At 40.9% G+C, this 8459-nt stretch overlaps 1 protein-coding gene across 1 annotated transcript in view; it reads left to right on the top strand.

Moving 5' to 3' along the window:
* The first annotated feature begins 2455 nt into the window (after positions 1–2455).
* The window catches only part of LOC103178992 (M-protein, striated muscle), a 69445-nt gene continuing 63441 nt past the window's right edge, over positions 2456–8459 (top strand). Inside the window, exon 1 of the mRNA XM_042333215.1 lies at positions 2456–2602. The gene's annotated coding sequence lies outside the window, so the exon portion shown is untranslated. The remainder of the gene's footprint in view (positions 2603–8459) is intronic.

Below are 8459 nucleotides of genomic sequence, written 5' to 3'. Positions count from 1 at the left end.
GGAAGCTGACCAAAGGCGCGGTCGAAAAGAAAGGTCTTCAGCAGAGACCTGAAAATGGGAAGGGAGGGAGCGAGGCAAAGGGAGTGAGGAAGGCAGTTCCAGAGCCTCGGGGCATAGTGGCTGAAGGTACGGCCGCCGAGGGTGGAGCAGAGGAGTTAGGGGGGACGAGGAGGAGGCCAGACCTGGAGGAACGAAGGCAACGGGTACTGTTTTGAGGAGAGAGGAGGTCAGAGAGGTAGTGGGGTGCAGAGGAGTGCAGGGACTTGAATACGAGGGTGAGGATCTTGAAATTGATCCTCTCTGGGATAGGCAGCCAGTGCAGTCTGACAAGGACCGGGGTGATCGGGGAGCGGAGTTTGGTGCGGGTGAGAATGCGGGCGGCAGAGTTTTGAATGATTTGGATTTTATGGATGGTAGACCGGCGAGGAGGGCGTTGGAGTAGTCCAGCCGAAAAGTGACAAAGGCATGGACCAGGGTTTCAGCGGCTTTTGGGGAGAGGTATTGGCGGAGACGGGCGATACGTCTGAGGAGGTAGAGGGCGGTGCTGGTGAGGGACCGGATGTGGGGGAGGAAGGATAATTGGGGGTCGAACCTGACACCTAGGTTGCGTACGGGTTCGGAGAGTTTTAGGGGGAGGTCGGGTAGTTGGAGGAGGTGAGAGCCGTGAGATTTTAGATGTTGAGAAGAGCCAAGGAGTATGGCTTCTGTCTTGTCAACGTTCAGTTGAAGGAAGTTTGCACTCATCCAGCCCCTGAGCTCTGACAGGCAGCTGACAGAACATCAGGGTACTGGGGATCACAAAGAGAGGTGGAAAAATAGAGTTGGGTGTCATCTACATACATGTGGAAATGTATCCCATGTCTACGGATGACATCCCCAAGAGGGAGCATGTAGATCAGAAAGAAAGATCAGAAAGAAAGAGGAAGTGACGAGGCGCTGTATCAAATGCAAGGATTAAATTATCATTATAAACCACTACCTGGCAAGGAAGCACTGCCATCTGGTGGTCCTTATGCCAGCGTAATTCTAAATATCACAAACTTTATCACATTACCTGTATCTAGAAAAACCAAAGCTTTTAACAGTATTGGGATTTCTGTATTCCTGTACCTCCAACAGATGGTACTGCATCCGCCCACCAGTGCTTTTCCTTCAACCAGGGTCCGTAAAGGTCCTGCAGCATCTGGTAGAATGATAAATGAGCAATATCTATTTTATAATGTATAATTTATATATAGGCGAGAGTGCTATCACTGAGCCAGGCTGAAACACATATAGGACTCTGTTTTGTTAAAACATTTCAAAGATCTTTGCAGAATGAGTTACTTTGAATTTATACAGTCATCAAGTTGTACAGTGGTCTGGTTAGGCTACACTTGCAGTATTGCATACAGTTTTGGTCATCATGACCTAATGCCATTGTCCAGATCCCATAGATACTGAGAAGAGCAACAAGAATAATTCCCAGTGTTAGAGGAATGATCTATGAACAATGATTAGACAAATTGGAGTTCCTCAACCTTGAAAAGAGATGTCTCAGAGTGAACCTTGTAGAGATGTATACATTTTTAAAGGAGATTAAAAAAGTAAACTCAGAACTATATCACCCACACTATAAGGCGGAAACTCAGCCTAACATTTCATCCAAAGGGCATGTCTTGGTGCTGCATTGGAGTCTCGGGCTAGAAGATGAACTTAATCCCAATGTAGAATGTGAACTCATGATTTCCCTTTTTGAAAGTAAGAGCTGCCACTCTCTTTCTGAGTCCCATTTTGGCTATGTTATAACGCAGTGCTAGTCACAGCAAAATACATGAGGATTTAAACTGGATATGTAACCTGCACATTCAGTGTAAAGTGGAACTGGATGCCTTGTCTCCTCCAAGACAGAATAAAATAAAACAGAAAAAAGAGGCTTATGATAAATGTCAGGTCCAAAATACAGAAGATAATCAAATAGAATATAGAAAGAACAGAGGAGAATTTTTTTCACACAGCGAGTTGTTCGGTTCTAGAATGCATTGCCTGAAACGGTGGTGGAAGCCGATTCAATAACAACTTTTAAGAGAAAAGTTGATAATTATTTGGGAGGATAAGTTTGCAGGATGGGAGTGGGATTGAATTGGATAGCAGACACAATGAGCCAAAAGGCCTCCTTCTATGCTGTATAATTCTATGATTCTATGATTCTAAGACTTGGGATTAACCCCCACCTCATCTGAGAGTGTGAACTAACACTAATCAGTGTTATTGTAACAACATCTTGAAGATCTTTCAGATGTGATCTGTAAAGTACAACGCTGACAGTGTTGGTGGCACTGTTCGTACATCAGTACATCAGATACATTTTGCGAACATCTTCATTCCGTTCACAAACATGATCCTGAACTTTCTGTAGCTCAGCACTTCAAAGTTTCCCTCCCACTCTGACCTTTCTATATTAAGCCTCCTGCACAGCTCATTCCAATCTCAATGCATACTCCTACAAGAGCAGTAAATAAATTATTTTCTTCCAGTGTGCTGTGCAGACTGCTGGTCTGAACATTGAGCTTTAACGACTTCAGATCTTAGCTATATCCCACATTTCTCGGCCTAATCCCAGGTATGTCTTTTATCTTTAACCAGATTTAAATGCTTTCTTTTTCACTCATTCTGTGGTTTTTTTTATGCTTCTGTTGTATCAACATTGCTTTTGGGCTCCTGGTTGAACTTTTGTAATAGTTTAAAAAATAATTTAATAATAAAAATAAACCTTGCATTTAATACAGTGCCTTATCACATTGTTGTCTCAAAGTGCTTCACGGAATATACTGTGAAGTGAACTGATGGTATATTTTGTGGATGAAACGTGGGCAAAATTTACTTTGGAACTAGCCAGAAGAACAACAGTCTTTTCTGTTCCTGAACATCATGTGCCAGCCTGGCTCTGTTGCTTGCACTCTTGTCTTTGAGTCAGAAGGTTGTGGGCTCAAACCTCAAATAGGCTGACACTCTAATACAGTGCTGGGGAGCGCTGCATTGTTGAAGGTGCTGCCCTTCAGATGAGATGCTGAACTGAGGTCTCATCCACCCACTTAGGTGCATGTTAAAGATTCCATGGTACTCTTCAGGAAGGAGTTTTTCCTGGTGTCCTTTTGTCCAGATAAAATCGATCGTTCACTTTACAGTTCTTGTGGGATAGAGCTATGCTCAAATTGGCTGCTGTATTCACTTATAAAATATAGTGCAATTAGCTCTCTTGAACTAGCCAGGACTTCAAACTCACATATAATGTATGTAAGCACTCCAGTACGCTACTCCGCATGAAGGGCGCTATATCAATGCAAATTGTTGCACAATTGGTTGGCGCTTTTTGCCCACAAAATATACAGTCAATTCCCTTTACAGTATATTCTGTGAAGCACTTTGAGACTGAATAATGTGATAACAAAAACAACAAGTTGCACTTATATAGCATCCTCCACGCAGGAAAGCATCTCAGAGCGCTTATATAAGGCACTATCTCAAATGCAAAAATTATTATTATTATAAGTGAATGTCCCTCACCTGACCCTCTAGAAACTACCTCAATAGTGAATGCCTTGCACATTCCATAATCATTAGACTATCAGTGATCACGTCACCACAAGCTCCTTCTTAGACAGTCTCCATTGCTCTTTCCCATGTTTGAAAGTGAGAGCTGCCACTTTCTTTCAGAATCCCATTTTGGCTATTTTATAATGCAGTGCTGGTCACAGCAAAATACATCATGGTTTGAGTGTGTAAACTGGATATGTAACCTACATATTCATTGTAAAATGGGTTGGAATTGGATGACTTGTTCTTCCAGGACAGCCTTGGTACCAACCCAAGATTGTGTGTCAGCTTGGTTCAGTCATAGCACTCTCACCTCTAAGTCAGAATGTTTTGGGTTCAATACCCCACCTCGAGACTTGGAATCACGTAGCTGACACTTCAATGAGGTGCTGCTGGATTGCGGAGATGCTGTATTTCGGATTAGGCATTTAACCAAGGTCCCATTTGCCTGCTCAGGTGGACATTTAAGATCCCATGGCACTGTTCGAAAAGATAAGATAGTTTCTGCTTGTGTCCTGGCCAACAAACCCTCTTCATGGCTGTTTCACCTACAAAATACACAGTCAATCCATTTTACAGAATATCCCGTGAATTGTTTTGAGACGTCTCAACAATGTGATAAGGTGCTATATCAAACACAAGGATTATTATTATTATTATTGTTATTATTTGCCCCCACCTCAGATTCCACTCTTCCATGCTGAGTCCTGGCTGTTCAGCCCCTGTGACTGTGAACACCACTCCCCAGCCAACCCCCAACCCATGTTATCATTTCTGTGTCGGGGCTGCTGCATATAACAACAACAAATTACATTTGTATTGCGCCTTTTACGTCGGGAGGACATCCCAAGGCGCTGAAAAAAATATAATCATACTTTATATTAGTACTCAGTCCAAGTCTGATCACACTGAGGTTGGACCCTATTTTCAACATCTGGAGTTTCGAAATTCCACTTAATTTAACTGTAAGATCATTTTGTCTAAAAATTTAAGATTGGCAGAATTGTGGAAGAATTTACATATTCTGTGAAGCGCTTTGAGGTATCCTTCTGATGCGAAAGGCACTAACAACAAGAAAACATTACACTGTATAGCGCCTTTCATGTCGGGAGGACATCCCAAGGCCCTAGATAACAATATCCCAATATAACAAATATAAGGATTATTTTTATTATGAGTGGTATTTCCACAACTCAATTATCCAATTCAGTACTGTACTTCCAATTTTTCTTTGTATTTTCTCAAAACACTAGGGGTCGCTATCAATGTTCCCAGGTTGCAGGTGAACATGGCTTGTCGTCACCCTTCCCAGTGTTTCAGAATGAAATGCACACAAGTTTCCTGCTGTCTCCACCTCCTTTCTGAAACCAAATAGCCCAATGTAAGATGATCAGATAGTTACCAGTTACTTTTTATAACAACCACAACGTCAGCAGAAATCTTTCCACTTAATTTTCTTTAGCATCCTAAAGAGGCAAAGAACACGCTAGTGATTTATTTACTGCCGGATAATATCAAGGGTTGGTCACAGCACTTAAACAGCGACATCTTTGCAAATGTTGTATGTCATTCTCAAGACATAGAAACATTTGCAAAAGTGAGCTTGAAGAAAGAAAGAACTTTGGACTGAGATATCGACTGCAAATTCACCACCTATTGGTACAGGGAAGATGGGGGTAAAAGTAGAAGTTAGTGAGAGATAAAGATCTTGCCTAAGATTTGAATTCTGTAGTACTGCAATAACCTGGACTGATCAGTGTTCCCATTGTGGGAGAATCATGTTCCATTAGTGATATTCTTAACTCTGATCAAATGAAAGATCTTATCCCTCCCTCAGCCTTACAAGCTCCTCAAAGTAATTGGGAAATGTAAGCAGGCTTTAATCACACACCGGGGACAGATCGGTTTACAGATAAAAGACTGAGCTCTTGGAATCTAATCCAAGGATATTGGTGGGAACACAGTTCAAAGTTTGACTTACCCTAAAACAAAAAAACTTCCCAAACTTTATAGTATGAAAACCATATATTGTAATATCACAACTCCTGTGATTCTATATATAACACCAGGGCTGGCCATAAAAGGGTGCATTGAGTGACCCAAGATTCCTTCAGAGCGAGAGAGAGAGTCTTATTTTTGTTGTTATCAGTCGGGCTCTGCTGCCTTGAGAAGGCTGATCTTCCCCACTGCCTTCAACTTTTTCAGTCTCCCGAGTTTGGTAAGTGTCCTTTTCCCCCCAAAAAATAACTTGCACAGTGAAGAGGGAAATTGAAACCTCAAATTGTTTTGATTTTGTGATCTCTTCAGTTTATTGTGCAAAAAAAAGATAATTTTTCCCACTTTTGCTGCCTTAAAACCAATTGTTTATTATTCTCCTTATGCTTTCACGGCTGAACTATTTATTATTTGTTCTTTCGATGCGTTTTGTATTATATGTTTGAAGATGTTTTTTTTTTTCTCTTGAGTGTATTGATTATCTGTGAGTTATCTTTTTAAAAAAAATGCATCAGCTTTTTTAGAAAATGTTCCTCCAAGTACCCCATTGCTCAACACATTCGCTTAGAACTTATGACAATTTTATGTCAATTTGATCTCAAGTATCTTTTTATCCTCTAGTATTTGACCTTGGTATTTGACAGTGTAGAATGCTTGCTGCTTTCACCCAAGTAAGGATTGCAAGGGTGTCTTTGAATTCCTAATGGATGTTGCATTCGCTAATAATAATTCTCAGCCACCTTATCTGAGCCAGTGTGGTGCCATCATGAGTTGAGGCATTCTGCACAGGAGCAATTAACAATCTTGTGTATTGCAGCCAGTGGACCTGTCCGACAGAGCAAGTGATCATTGCCGTGGGTTTGTTATACTGTCATTGCAATATGAAACTTGCTGTTATAAAACTGCTCATTTTTTTTACTCACGGGTTTGTGGAAGTCCAGATATTTTACACTGAACACTGAACAATTTTGAGCGAGGTTAATTTCGGTTTTATAACATAGCCCAAACCTCCTAGAAAATAGACTCATGCAATTAGAAGTCAATTTTGTCAAGTAATAATAATTCTTGCATTTGATATTGCGCCTTACTGTGTCTTCGAGACGTCCCAAAGCATTTCACAGAATACACTGTAATGTGACTTGACTGATTATTTTATGGTGGGAAGTAGGACATGGTAAGGGAGGGGATTTATGGAGATAAATGAAATGTGGAACGGAAATGATTTAATCAGAAATAATGGAGGATTGTTTAAAACGTGTTCCAAAGGATAGGAAGGTAAATAATAAATAAAGCATCAAAAGAATAATCCTTACATTTATTCTTTTCACATCTGGAGGACATCTCAAAGCACTTCATAGGATGTAATGCGGAGTTTACTGGCTGTGTTTTGTAGGCGAATGTGGCAGCCAATTTATGCAGCACAATTTATGCAGAGAAATTCCCTTCTCTTTTCAAATAGTGCTATGAGATATTTAACACCCACCTGAACTGGCCGACATGCCCTCAGTTTAATGTCTCAACCGACGGCACCTTCAATACTGCAGCACTCTCCTAGCACTGTATTGGAGCGTCAGCCTAGACTGAATTCAAAGTCCCAATGTGAGCCTTGAGCCCACAACCTTCTGACTCAGAGGCTAGAGTTCTACCAACTGGGACATGCTGACAGCTAGCCAGCAGAATAATGACATACCATCGCCTTTTTCCCATGTTATCTATACATTTCTAATTTGTAATGATTAACAATAATTATTATTTACAGTTTGCTACTTTCAAAACTGTTTCTTGAGGGCGTTCAACGAATGAAAAAGCACTCTGGGAAACTACCCTCCATGAGGGGCACTATATGAATGCAGGATGCTGTTGTAATTGTTGTTAAAATCTTGGGGCATGAGCTTCTCTGGATGTGAGTTTAGTTTTGGTGGATTAGAAATAGGCCGAGGCTGAATTTCCTGGCTGAATTTTATTATTTATCAATAATGCATAGACACACCCTCCATACCAGCTGACCTTGTCAGTCGGGGGAGTTTATTTTCGTATCAATAAACAATTTTTAACACAAGTAATAATTTTCAATTTATGCTGGGATAGATCATTAGAAATGTATTTCGGACAGCAGTATCCAAGTTGTAACTTTTGTTTTAATCTCTTTCAAGCTTGTGTATTGCACTTCTATTTTTTTTTTTGGTCAGCTGAATGTCTGAAACAAGCAGAAAGCTAATACCAGGGTATCCAAACCAAACTGTAACTTTACATATGTATGCCATCTACACATAAACATTTCTGAGTCTGGAAAGGAATGTGCACTCTCTCCTTGGAGGGACACAGTCTACTAACCTATTTCTGGAGAGTGTTAGGTCCAAGTTAGCAACAGCCAAGGCTTGGGGACCCTGGAATTTGTGTTGGGGTACTGCTGGAGTTTAACTGGCGAAAATTGATCCTCACTTTCTCCTGTTTGTCCACTGAGGACCACTCTTCGCGTTAGGGCTTTTGTTTGCAGGGTTAAGAGGAGTTGAGAGGTTAAGAGACCCTATTTCCAGATTATTTTGCTTAGTTTGTTTACTAGATGTATAGCTTCTGCAGACTGCCATCTGAACCAGTCCCCTAATGGAATGCTACCACATCACACCACACCATTAGGTTATTAGGTTTAAGGGTACAGTCAAATGATAGTACCTCAGAAATGCAATGTTAATCCTGATGAATTGTAGTGTTGTTGAATAAGCAGCTAGTTTCTACTGTGAGAAATGGGAATGGGATGAAGGTGCATTACACAACTTGGTTAATTTAATGGATTAGTGTATGATACATTGACCCTCCCCAGCTCCCACCCAAAAAAATGATGCAGACAATTTTGACAGTCCATGCAACATTTTCAGTGGAACTAAGCT

Source organism: Callorhinchus milii, unplaced genomic scaffold (genome assembly GCF_018977255.1).
Source record: "Callorhinchus milii isolate IMCB2004 unplaced genomic scaffold, IMCB_Cmil_1.0 Scaffold3, whole genome shotgun sequence".
In the NCBI taxonomy this organism is placed as follows: Eukaryota; Metazoa; Chordata; class Chondrichthyes; order Chimaeriformes; family Callorhinchidae; genus Callorhinchus; species Callorhinchus milii.
This window is presented reverse-complemented; position numbering and strand designations above follow the sequence as displayed.